Here is a 13,318-nt window from a genome sequence, read left to right on the forward strand (position 1 = left end):
GGCAAGACCAGCCATTCCTGGCACTCGGACTCCCAGCCACTGCGCTCTAGGCATAGTTTTAGGCACTATATATAACGCCGGGGCTAACGCTGCACATTCTGAAAGTGAGTTCGTAGTCGTAAAACGTCACTTCCGCCACGCATTCCTGTGAGCAGTTCGCACAAGATATCCGCCAGCTTCCCTTCCCCCACGCCTTCGGGCGAAACGTCGGTGCCTAGCGCGTTCGGCGGTTCTGTTCTTTACTTCGAGGCGACAGGCGGGCGAGGCTGCTTCGTGTCTCCGTGTTGTGCGTGTGTGTAATGGGGTCGCACGAGGCCCGTCCTATCTGTACATATTATACCATACGAATAGCCCGTGTATAGTCAGTGTTTCTTGTCAGGAGAGGACTCCCCAAATCGCGCGACTACGCAGTGGTCGCGCGCTGCGCGAGCCACCTTGTCCCTCCTCTCTTGGCTCGCCAACGTTCGCTCCTGGCGAGATGGGACTGCGGAGAATCAAGTGACTTCCTTCGTTCCCTCCCAGCAGAGCGACAACTTTACTCGTAGAAAGTAATCTCAATCGGACAAGTGAAGCGTCCTTGGACCTAATAAACGGATTGCCTGTTTTTGTTAACGTCGTACTTGAGTGAATGTTTTCCTGTCGTGTGTTGTCTCAACGTATACTTGCAGCGAAACCTTCAGTGCGGGCAGCGTAGAAGCATTACCCCGCTCTCGAAGCTATTCATAACACGTAGACGCGTTATTACTGACACTTGCGAGCTTGGTACGCTGCATTGTCGGCGGACTAAGCCCCACTGGAATGTGATTTAATGGTTCTTTACAGAAGAAAACAGCATGCGCCGCCCAAAAGTGAACAAGGCGCAGGCGCTTTGCGATCAAGCTGTGCTACAATTAGGAAGTGGCACCCTCGAAGCGAATAGAATCCTCAATGTGTCACTCTGATTTAAATATTGAATTTATACCTTGCGCATTACAAATTCAGACGAACGGTGCATTACGGTCCTTCCGTTTAGTGTATTGCAAGTCTGTATATGATGCTTGTGTGAAGAACGCATTTTTCTTAAAACGTCGTCAACAAATTTCCTCGAAATACTGCCGAAAGTTTCCCAATGTACTTTCACTATATAGTCACTAATGCTCAATCGAAATTAGAGAGTTTTAGCCCAGCGGGTTTACGGCCAGCGGAGCGGAGCGGGCGAGCGGAGACACGACTGCGCATGCGCACAACGCTGAGGCGGCCAGCGGTTTTACGGAGCAGCGTTTACGCCCGCTGGAAAGCACTCCCCAGCGGAGGGTATACGCAGCGCGCGAGCGTGCGTAAGCGCGCGCGGGCGTGTATGGGAAATGCAAGATGGCAGCCGCGAACATGAACGCCGGCAGTTCTGCATCGACGACGGCGACTGCGGCGCTGACCCGTACATTAGTACTCAGTATATTATTAACAAATAATGTACTGAGAACATGTAATATATCTTTATTCAACATTTCTTGCATTATAAAAGAAAGCGTAATTCAAATTCATTTCTCAGTAACTCCTATTCAGACCACTAGGTGAGGAAGCAGAGCGCCCCGCCCGAGCGGGTGAGTGATCCGCCCGGCTAAAATTCTTTTTTCGCGAGCCGCTCCGCTGGCGCAACGGTGGAGACCGCGAGCGGAGCGAAACGTAAACCCGCTGAGCTAAAAGTCTCTATTACGCTTTGTGTAAGAAAGCATTTTGCTCTACAATTAGGAGTGAACCTTATAGAAGTGGTGACCACAAGTTCCGCAACGTATGTACGCTACGATCGCAACATTAATCTTTTACTAAAAGTGACGTCGGCACACGTGTCGACCATACGAGATGCAAAAAATACCTCTTGAATTATTTATACGTAAGCGCATTCACGGACCATGGCTATCTTTCAAAAACAACAACAAAAAGAACGTAATTTCTTTGGAACCCAGACGAGCTGCGTGAGATGCGAGTTCACTCCAGTGTTCTCATAGTTATATGGAAGATTTATACTTATCGATCCAAGCTTCTGCAAACCGTACTCCAAGCTACTCTAAAAAGGAACTTCGTCGCACGTACTATGCCCGAAGACCTGGAAAACCTGCAGTGATCAAAAGACAGAACATGAAGATATAAGAGAAACACGAAGCCTTCACTACATTCGGCGCTTCATGTTGCTATCTTGTAAAAATTTGCACTAATGCTTAAGTACGTCAGTGAGCGGCACGAACAATGCGACGCGAACAAGAAATCGCAAAGCCGAGCACCTTGCGCAAGTGATAACTCGACAGCGCAATCTCGCCCCGCTGCTTATTCGGTCGCCAAGGTCGGTGTTGGCCTAACGCTAAGCGCATACAAGCCGAAACTATGCTGATATTGGCGCATATACGAAATCAGGAACGAACGAGTGCGTTCTAGTTGAGCCTAAATTGTCGTATTTTAATGTTACGCGATAGTAAATTTTTGCATGCTGAATATGTATGTGTGCACAAGACAACTTAAGCGTTCAAGCGTTATCGCGGAGCGCAAGTGAGAGCAAGGGTAGAAGCGATGGCTATGAGTATTGGCAAGATCAAACAAGAGAAACACAGATAAAAGCGAACAAGTGGAAAGGTGGACATCTATCAATGTTTGCAAGAGCTACAGTTTGCAATCTATTTTTGTCGCAAAAATCTGGTATGTAATGTAAGTATTGCATTGTTCAAGGGTAAATATACAGAAGTTGCACCGAGTCTTCCCACTACTTGTGTGGGCTTCGAATTGGGAACGATGCAGTCGAACGAATTTGTTCAGGCGAGTTAAAGACGGAGTTTTGGGAATGACGCACCTTTTTATACGACAGGTCGTAAACCGGTTTTTATTTTTCCGCGACTTAAGCGATCCTTTCTGCGCATGGTGTGCCAAGTGAGTCTAAGGAGCGCGTTACTTGGCTATGTAGTTTGTACAGAGAGTATGAGCAGTCCTGTTTGTGGATTTCTTAAAGAAGTTATTTTAAGTGTACGGTTCTTGTCCGTTAGATTTTCAAATGAGTACCTTTTTTCAGTGAAACGTAAAACATTGTACAAAGATGTATGCGACGTAGTCCTCCCTGTGCCAATGTACAGGGCCATATACAGCGGAGGCCAGGGGCAAGACGTGCTTAAGCGGGTGAAAAGAATGCAAGTAACGCCAGAGGCCAAGTCTTTCTTTTTTAAGCTTCACACGGGTACGTTGACTGTCAAAACATTTTTAGAAGATCGTGGTTTTTTCTTACCCTGGGGCTCGCATTGCTTGATCTGTAAGAAACCAGAAACTATTGATCATGTATTTCTAGATTGTTGGGCGGGTGTCTTCTTTTGGGATGTACTTCAGAGGATTATCAAAAAAGACTTTCCTTTAGATCCACAGGGTATTAGATACTTGTCTATAGAAAACGATGATGGACTGCCGTTTGACCTTATTATGCTAGTTGGCCTTCACTGTCTATGGCGCGCCCCTATGGCGGGGTATCACTGCGATCCGGATGCTCTGCCTGCACGAATGCTTTTCCGAGAATGCATGTCGAGATTTGTGGAAATTCAGAAAGCACAAGATTGTGTAGTTGCGTGGCTGTCAAGGGTGGAACCCTTGACCATGCTCAAAGAATTCTAATATAGTCAGCACTGTAAGGCTGACACTTGGTGCTGAAAACTTGCTAATTTATCTTGTTTTCTCAAATGTCATTTGTTGTTTGATATAGAAGTACAAAACAGGCAATGAATAAAAAAAGCGTTCAAGCGATCGCGTTATTTTGTTAATGACGGCACATCACTGCAACTAGGAACCTGCCGAGTGGATGATGCAGTCTTAGCGCTACTGAGATCGCAATGAGCCCGATTTGCTAGGAAGAAAGCTGAGGATGTCGTGTCATTACGATTTTGATCGCGCACAGCGGTAGAACTGCTTATTTCGAAGCCACAGTGACTGCAAACTCTAGAAGTTTCATAAGAGTCTTTCGAACACCTCGTGATAAATGTGCCGTAATAAGCGACTCACGATGATTCAAATCTCCAGAGAGTGCTGCTCGACAACAGCCATAATATGACAAACTTCGAGGAACCACAAGAAATCTCACACACTAGTCCATTCGGGTAAAACGTAAGCACATGGACCTGCCATCAGGGCGGTAATCTTGTGTTTGTTCGTTCGTTTGAGAATTAGTTAAGAACGCGTATGATAATGTATCGTGATCTGTGTGGAAAGCGGTGTTTGGAAAGTTCATCATAAGTGCGCAGCGTCCAGAGCAGCGGAATCTGTTCGTCTGTCGTAACCATGAATGTGCTTTCGACAGGCCTCTTTAAATATTTCTGTTTGATTCGGCTGTGTGCCAGTGACTGATTAGTCAACGCGTGGCTTTACCTCCCAGAACAACACAATACTATGGGATACGTTATAGTGGAGAGCTCCGGAAATGTTTAGATCACATACGGAGCTCCTGGACCTTTGTCGTTGGTTTGTTTGTTTGTGTTTGTTTGTTTCTCTTTTATCAAAATCCGTGGCGATGCAAATTTTGTGCTGTTATGTTATAGGCTATCACAGGAAGAGGGGGAGGATTAAGACCAAGGAAACAAATCTTTATGCGTTAGGTGAAGTGATGTTTTTTTAACTAAATTATGAAAAACGAAAGCCAGAGCTTTATCTCTACACACATGGTCACCGCAACGCTTGTCTTCTTTGAGACAGCGTTAATTGTGGGTAGCGTGTACATATTATCAATGACGCCTGTTCACAACGTCAACCGCACGCACGCTTTTCTGCTATGCCGACTTGTGAGACCCGAAGCCAACGTACAGAAATAACAGATAATGCAAGCTCTGGTATGCTTCCACATAGTATATATTTCTAAAAAAGCGGGCTGCTACTTATAGCGATTAATTGCACTCCGATTTTGATTGCGATGCCGCAGGTTCGATTGCTTACATAAGCAACCGCATTGAGACGCAGGCCATATGAGAGGCATGTTATTGTATTGAATTTCGGCGCGCATTAAATGATCTTAAGTAGTCTAAATTCAATGTTCAGTAGTGGCGCTTCGACGTGAAATGCTGAAGTTGTGCTGTAGCAGATGCTTCAAACGAAATATAAGCTAAAGGTAGACGGACACCGAAAGTCCCCGTACTTGTGACAAAATATTTCAACGCTGTCCAATGGGGAGCTTGTTATTTATTACAAGTAGAAAATACGTTTCATTTATGTGCTCCCATGAATGTATCTGCAGAAACATAATCACCACGAGGGCACTTTCTTGATTTTCTTGCTTTGTAGGTGAGACTCAGGCAACATAATAACGTCACTGACGCATTGCGATTTCCGAGTGAATTTGAAAATGTGGGCCACTAATAAGTCACGTCCGCGGCGATAAGAATGTTTAATGTAGCAAGAAAGACGGCATGAGGCAAAGCAAACCGATGACTTCAACAAAGTGGTTTCTTCAACATGTGTAGCGCATCGATCTGCTTCAAGAATAAAGAAACAATCTACTAAAGAGAGAGAACGCCCGCCGAAATTTCTGGAATAGGACACATAAAGTCATCAAACAGCTGGTCAAGACAAATGCAGTAAAGATCGACAAACACGTGCTCAAAACGAAATGGAAGAATAGAAAATTTCAGGCATCAATAGGACTGAAATAATCAGTAATAAAAATATGCTCGAATGTTTTGTCTATATTTAAAGCGACACTGAATTTAAAATATGAAGTTGAGCTATATACATTGTTACATTGCGCTTCTGCAACGGCAAACGAGTGATACGAGTAGTGAGAGGAGACGATAAGCAGGAACACTTGAAGACAGCTTGAAACGCATTTCAGTGACTAAGTCGTGCAGTTTGGCTAATTAGTCTTCCATGCCACCGTCATTTAAATTGTGAATCGTTCGGAACGCGTTTCAGCCGCATATATTATAGTGTGGCCGTCGATATATATAATATATATAAAGCAATGAGAGGAAAGGCTGGGGGATCAGCAAGACGAGCTCCCGGTTTGCTACCCTACACTGGGTGTAAGGAAAAGGGGGAATAGAAATGGGAAGAGAGTGTGCACTGAATGCACGTGGGAGGATGACGCATTGCGATTTTCGAGTGAATTCGAAAATGGTGGGCCACTAATAAGTCTCGTCCGCGGCGATAGAAACGTTTGATGTAGGAAGAAAGACGACATGAGGCAACGCAAACCGATGAATTCAACAAAGTTGGTTCTTCAACATGCGTAGCGCATCGATCCGCTTCAAGAATAACTAAACAATCAACTAAAGAGAGAGAACGCCCCCCAAAATTTCTGGAATAATGAATACTGGATATGCGGTTCCGCAAGCCGGTGCACTAGTGCACCGGCCTGCACTAGTGCGCGAATCGCTTTTCAGCGCCAGTGCCGGATTTTATGACCAACGTTATTTGCGCACCACTGGGACGGCAGACACAAGCGCAAAAAATGCGCTTGTGTCTGTCGTTCCCCGGTCCTCGTTCCCAGTGGTGCACAAATGACATTGATCGTGCATCGTAACCGACTATAGCCCAAACCAGTACCCTTCTACGACGGCTTTTAGCCACGGGTGGCACTCGAGAGACCTGAAATTGACACGTGCTTAAAATATGCCGGAAAAGCGTTCACGTTGTTGCCGTTTTAACGGTTCCTCGTTCGAAACGCTCGCGATCCCTGTGCACATCTTTTTTTTTTTGGGTGGCTGACTGAAGGCATAATTACAAGCGGAAGCTAACGTTTAGATCTGCTACTCACCAATAACTCGAATGGCACTCAACTTGCGAACGTAGTCATGCTCTTTCGCGGAACGCGGAATGCCCGACCAACGGCTAAACGAACGGCATCCACGAGGCGCGCTCGGAGGTTAGCTTTTCATCCGTGGCGGGCCCTTTCGTAGGAAGCAGCGGTATAAGAAACGACGAGATTGGGGCCACTTCAGAAAAGACGCTTTGCGGAGTGATGCCTCTTGTTGTCTCTAAGTGCGTCTATATACGAAAGCGCCATCGTCCCTGAGAGTGAAGATGGCGCAACGTCTAATTGGCTTAAATGTGACTGCCATTAAATAACGGGGTACTGATCCACTCCCAAGTGCTGAACGTTCAAGATGTTTGTTCTCTCTCGCTCTCCAACCACGCTCTTTCGTTGTCAGAACACCCCGAGCAGATGCATCGACCTCTTCCGAGTTCCTTCTTCAAGTGAAGCCATGCGTGCGAAGCTTCGCTCAAAGAAATGCTCTCAAGCGCTCTCTTCGCCTATTAAAAATATTTATTTTAAAGAGAGAGAAATAAATAAAAACTCAAATTCTGTTTTGTTGTGTTTGTTTTAAGATGAGGTTCTCATAAGCTCTTTAAGGCGACTACTGATGGCTGGGACGCTCAGGAGACCAGCGAAGGAAGTTTACAGGGGGAAGGAGGGAGGTGGTTGACGAGGGAGTCCGTTAGCTAATGAGACAGACTCCCGGGTTCTTCAGGCGCCTGCAGGTAATCGCGTGACAGAAAAGAAACACAGCCGCGTGTGCTACCCGTCGTCTTCTTCCAGAGGCTCTTTCGCGTGGACGGCCGTTGCGGAGAGCGACGGGCCAGTCACAACCGGTCGCGCGCGCTGCCGCGCTTGGCGGGGACCTCCGAGCGTTATACGCGTAGATGCTCGTCCATCGATCTCTGCCACACTCACGTGCCTCTCCACTTGTGCATGCGAGCGCCCCCCCCTTCCCTTCTGCTGCGGTATAGCTGGGTATAGGCCTCCTATACCCCACTCCCCGCGGTACGGCGATCGCCGCGCGCGGCGCGTGCCTCGAATCGCGGCTCGAGCGCGCGCGTGCCTGTTTAAATTTGTTCGCCCACGAGGCAGGTGCTCACGTATGCCGCGCGCGCCCACAGGCTACACGGGCGGTGCGTTTTGCAGTCGCCTCGTGCGCAGCCACCGTATATGGCGACGAAGAACCTGCCACTTCCTGTTTTCTCGAACCGTCTCGTGGATGAGGACGCGCGTCACGTCACTACAGTGATTCCGAGACAGCTATAGGTCAATTGGCTGTACTGAAGCCGTTGGTGCTGATTTATTTTTTTTTAATTTTTTTTTTCAACATGTGTACCACGGACTCCAGTACAGGACGAAGAGAAGCAATAGGAACGTAGAATGGAATGAAGGCCGAAGAAGCCGAAATACTCGCATTGCAGCAGTCTCCTGCTGAGGGTTTCAGAAGAGGAAGCCCTGTAGCGAGTACTATCAGAGAGCGGAAATGTATGGCCTTGTGCTCACATTCTTAGTTTATCAATGATAGCTGTTAATTGAACGCGTTTTACTTTACTATAAAGCAGTGCAGTGCTGTTGCGTTGCTTCAGCCGTAACTCTGTTTGTTTTTTTTTTTTACTCATACAAGCGCATGCATAATTTAATTAGCGCGGACTTCATGAGCCGATTGCACTGCAACCTAAATCGGCACGTTTGCATAATAATTTTTTTATAGTCGACGGGCCTTCGCTCGCAGAACATTTACTTGTCGTGCCCTTAATTAAGCTCTCTCTTCATAGTATGTAGCATGTCCCTCCTGCCTAACGTATCCTGCATACATGCTTGGTGCCAGCATTTCGGGCGATTATGAACGTAGGGTCCCGTACCAAGACCTCCCATATAGCAGAGCGGCCGGGTGGCGTACGCCAGCTGGCACAAACCGCGGAAGATTGGGCTCCAAATTTTGCAGAGAAGTTGTTATGCAGGCTCATGCTGTTTAACCTTGTAGTCGACGGTTGGCTTATCTAACAAGTCTGAAAATGATTTCCTATTCACCACTTCGCACAAGCACCGTAAATGTATCAGTTCGAAACCCTGCAGTTTAGTGGTACCACGACATCATCGTCCTGGCGTCATCTCGTCACCGGTTCCTTTGTTGTTTTTTGTCATCGTCGCCATCGTCGCATTCTTTATATGGTGCAGCATGTTTCGTACAGGATCTTCAAAAGGTAACTTCACCTATCACTGTCTAATTTCGCGTGCATTGCACAAAATCTTTTTTTAGGGCATTTTCCTCGTTTTCATACCACTCCGAGACGAGGAAACTGCAGTCATACCACCTAGCCCACTAGCGCATTAAGACCCCTTTCCCAGACACATGCCGACACTTCTAGTATATGTATTTGTTTCGGCATATATATGCGCGCGTGCGCTGTCAAAAAAGTGGAGGACACTTAAGCTTCGCCTTTAAGAGTGGAAAGCCCGACAGCATTAAAATATCCCTAGCTGCTTCTCACGCTTCCCGGCAACTGCATCGTATGTAACCGTAAGGTTTACTGGAAAACGCTGGCGGCGAACGCTATGCACGAAGGCGGGCATTCTGGTAGAAACGCGGCCTCTTGGGTGGGCCGCGTTGCGACGGAGGTGAGCGCCATCTGGAGACGTTGCAAGGAAACGCCGCTCCGTGGCCTCCAAGATATTCGCGTGCCGGCGCGTACAAATGGCGAACGCCGTGGCCCGTCTATGTTTGGTAGAATCGCTGGAAAAGGGGTTTGAGTTCTCGCGTAACAGAATTATGTTTTCTCGTATATTCAAATTACAATCCATCTGTACGTTGTGTGTGTAAGTCGTACTTTACGACTTCTTTACGTATTTTAACTTGAGAAATTCAATTAGTTCAGTAACTTCCTGGCGCCACATGGAGAGACAGAGTATGTGTGGTACGAAAATCGTTTTGCCGAAACGAATTGCCGAAACGCCGGGCACCGACGCCGGATTTTCTGTGACACGGGGCCCTTAGCGCTACCGCGTTGAAATGCATGCAACGTGCATTGAATGAAGCTCATATTCTGAAAGTTTCGAACTGAGTGTTGGTAGATTAGTTTGAGTTCATCTTTGTTTTCCGTTATGCACCGACCTTTGGCTACTGACTGACAAAAGTTTTGAGGCTGCCAGAAAGCTAGAGAAAAGTGTTCAAACTTTTGCGGTCCTTCCACCTGCGCGGTCCTGCTACCGCACCCACTTTCAGAGGATGGAGTGCCTTTCGCAACAGCCTCTTCCAAGACTATAACAAGCAAAAGCACGAGAGCCTGCCTTCGCAAGGCGATCACGCGGCATCAGGGCAAACATTAAGGCTATTCAGCCTAACACAAACAAACAACAATTATTAGTGGACCAGTGGGAGGTACAGCTCGCCAGCTCGAACCTGGGGGTGTAGAGGACAATCCTCCAGCAAGTCCTGCAGGCGGCCAAGGCCAGTGGAGCCCTGCACGAAGGGAGCCACCCATCGCTCTTTGACCCCTTTTCCCCAACTCCCTTTCTTAATAAAATTTTCTACTACTCCCGTCCTACCTCGTTCTCGAGTGAGAGAGAAGTAAAGGCAGTAAAAAGTCACTGACAAGATACAGCAATGCAGCAAGCCCGTACTTTCAGCTTTGCCGTTATCCAGTGCCACTGCCTATTACACTTACTCGTATGAGGGGATACAATCGTTCGTCTATGTTCTTGTCCCATTTCGTCCTGTCTTGTCCACAAACAACCTATAGGGAGAACGTGGTTAGCCAATTGTTTAGACAGATATCTCACCGGGAAAGAGAGAGCGAGAAAGAACGTTCATTAAAATATATACAAAGGGTGACCCCTGCGCTGCTTTCGGTGTACCTATAGATTAACTCTGTTGTCTTTGCTCAGCAGCTGCAAATTTGACTTAAGTTTGAACAGTGAGTGGGAAGATATTGGTTGCAACATATGAAAAGGAAGTAGGAAACTTCACCTTGCTGCATTGCATTTGCTGAAACTATGTAACATTATGTTGACACTTCATCTAAGAAAATATTATAAGAAACGATAGTGTGTGTAAGGGAAAGCCATGCATAATGTACATTGCCAGGCTGCCTCTGTGCATTTTATATAGGAGCGCGCAAGGCGCGCGGGAGGGAGCTCGGCGCCGCGTCCCACGTGGTTGCGTGACGCACGCACAACAGTTATACATAGTGTTCTCGTGCGTCTGTCCGTCACGAGGAGTCTCTTAGCGATTGTCAAAGTCAAACAAACAGGTGGCTACCGAAGCCGGCTGTGTCACCTTGAAAGCGAAAACACCGCCTCGCGACGTCGTATAGGCCGGCACACCGCGTATGCACGAGGTATATACAGCGGCTAAAGACTTTCGCGCGCTTCGCCGAGTACCAGGGGCGCCGGCTATTGCCCGTCCCATAGAAGGAGGAAGCCGTTTTTACCAGAGCCGGAGAGTTGTACGCTGCTTACTCGATTGCGGCCACCAGTGCTGGCGCAACAAGGACCGGATACATCACGATCCCACGACGCACACTGCCGCAATGGCGTTTGCAGTTTACAGGGCTGTACGATCACGCAATCGTGTAGATGCAGCCACATGTAGTCGTTACAGCAAAGAGTGAGGCCGAGGAGACCACGCACAGGTATAAGCGTCGTGACACGAAGGGTCATATATACCGGGTGTTCCTTCGAAGACGTTTAAGTAATTTTTGAAAACTTGCCCGTGGCAGATTGCACAATTCTAGACATTACGCTGGTCAACTAGAAGAGGCAGGCATTACTTGCACGAAGAAAGTGCAATGTACAATCGATTGAGTAACAACTATTTGCTAATTAGGTGTCTAAATAGTTACCTTACGGCGCATATTGCAAATTACAAATTGCAGCCAGTAAGCCTGCAAGGAATATTCACTCGAAAATAATTTTGTGGATGACAACATTTTGAAAATATGCGTCCTCAAACTTGCAGTAAAAATGCGCTGTCGTTCCACTTACCTTTCTTTTTAAAAAAACAGAAAATTGCTTTATGCATTGAAGTACGAAAGTAACTGGACCGCCAGTGCATCTATTCGCAAAGTTTGGAAATCGACATCTCGAAACTGGTGTCACCCTGAGAATCGGTGTCAATTAAATTCGCCTAGCGATCTCCCTGGCTACGATTTGTAAATTGCAATATGTGCCGTAAGGTAATTAGTTAAAGAGCTTAATTAGTGCTTTCTTTTAATTCGTCGATCACGCATTTCGAATTTTCGTGCAAATAATGTTGGCCTGTTGAGCAATGCAACTCAAGGATTATAATTGTGCTATCTGCCGCACGCGATGTTTAAAAAATTCACGTAAGTCATCGCACTAACACCCGGTATACGAAAGAAGACGACGCAGCCACTCAGCGTCTCTGCCACGGTGAGTGGCGCTGTGGGGGCCGCGTACGAAAAAGCGACACGATTTCTCACCCTGTACTGTTCACCCTTACGGTGAACGGTGCAGAGTCGACGTATAGCGACGAATGGACACAAACACGCCCGCGCAAGGATATGGGGAAGGATCCGCAGTTAATGTTTGATGTGTGTGTGCGCAGTTCCTTACGAGGTACGCTTGCCTCTGCTTTTCCAAGTAGCTGCGAACAAAACGCTAGCTGTTTCCCAAATAGAGTCGATATTGAATGAGATCGACTGTGCCACGCGAATGTTATCGCTTTTGTATAGAACGCTGCGGCGAAATGAGGAGACGAGCTGCGGCTGCTCGGACAAACTACGTCAACCAGAGTGCGAAGCAAAGAGCGCCTTCTGATTCACGCGTGGCGTATGCATAGCTCGTAATGTAAGGAACATGTGTTAATGGGATTATCAACCGTGACATTTCGTTGTGCGTGAAACATTAATCGAAATTTAATTTGGTACAACCCAAGTGGACCACTACCTGTGCCCCACGACTTCGAACGCCTATAATTCAAGCATGCATTATAGCACTGATACAAGTTCGGCCTCCTATAATTTAGTATAAATTCGTGCAGTTGGCGGAAAACTCAGTCCTAAAAATACTGGCCGGCACTTTATTTGGGGAGGTGGCTTTAAACATGCTCTGGTGCGCGTTCCGTTGAGTTGTCTTAGCGTTTATTCGCACTACAGAGAAAAAAAAAGGAAATAAAGTTAAAGAGCCTTATAGGTACTCGATTTATAGGTAGATAGGCTTAAACTTCCCAAGCAGCGCTGAAGCTATGAGGCATGTCGTAGTGGAGGGCTCCGGATGAATTTCGAACACCGGCGGTTAATTAACGCGCGCGTAAGTCGAAGCGCACGTGTGTTTTTCTCATTTCGCCCTCATCGAAATGCAGTCGCTGCGGCTAGGATCCAAACCCGCGACCTCATGCTGGGCAGCAGAACGCCACTGTGCCATCGCGGCAGGTTGCTTTTATAGGTATATACTAACTAAAACAATTGGTATAGTTGACCCGACCACGACGAGAATGACAACAACGCCCCGACCATGAAGTTGCCGGAGGTCAAAAGACAGACGACTACACTTCAACAACGACGACGGCACAAGTTCGTGCCATCTTCGTAGGCAATACTCCGAGAAGAC

This window comes from Dermacentor andersoni, chromosome 4, assembly GCF_023375885.2.
Source record: "Dermacentor andersoni chromosome 4, qqDerAnde1_hic_scaffold, whole genome shotgun sequence".
Lineage (NCBI taxonomy): Eukaryota > Metazoa > Arthropoda > Arachnida > Ixodida > Ixodidae > Dermacentor > Dermacentor andersoni.